We start from the raw sequence: 605 nt of genomic DNA on the forward strand, positions 1-605 counted from the left end.
TCCTGACCCACCGACATGAGCCACGTGACAGCAGAGCTCAGAATGGACCCTGGACGAGTGGGAAAGGGACACCTCAGATACCTACCACCACAGGTCCCTATCCTGGCACTCCACCATGCTGCAGGGAGAAGGGAGGGTGGATTTCCCCATGCCTCCTCCTTGCTGAGCACTGGACATACTGAGCCTGTCTCAGGGTGACACTGCAGTGTCTGCTGTGGGGAGCACCCAGAGCGCTCCATCTAATGGTGCTCCAAGTCGTCCCAGTGCTCACTACTCTGCTCACCACACCATTGCCCAGCAGCACCTGCAACTGCTGCCAACATCATGCTGGACTCCTGCCCCAGGACTCCTTGGTCACACCTGGACCAAGGGCAAGGGGCAACCCCACCCCATCCCCACCATCGCTGTCTTCTGTCCACCTCATCCTTGTCGGCAGGGCAGCTGAGGGCACCACCAGAAACAGAAGCTGGGCTCTCAGCCAGGCTTCAGTGCAAGCTTTAAGGAGGAGGCCTGCGTGATGAAAGCAGGGTGGGCACAGTCTCCCTTGGTTCCTCCAGCTTCCCATGGAGCAGGGGGTTGAGGAAGCCAGAGCGTGGACAAGGCCA

This window comes from Corvus brachyrhynchos, unplaced genomic scaffold (genome assembly GCF_000691975.1).
Source record: "Corvus brachyrhynchos isolate BGI_N302 unplaced genomic scaffold, ASM69197v1 scaffold140, whole genome shotgun sequence".
In the NCBI taxonomy this organism is placed as follows: Eukaryota; Metazoa; Chordata; class Aves; order Passeriformes; family Corvidae; genus Corvus; species Corvus brachyrhynchos.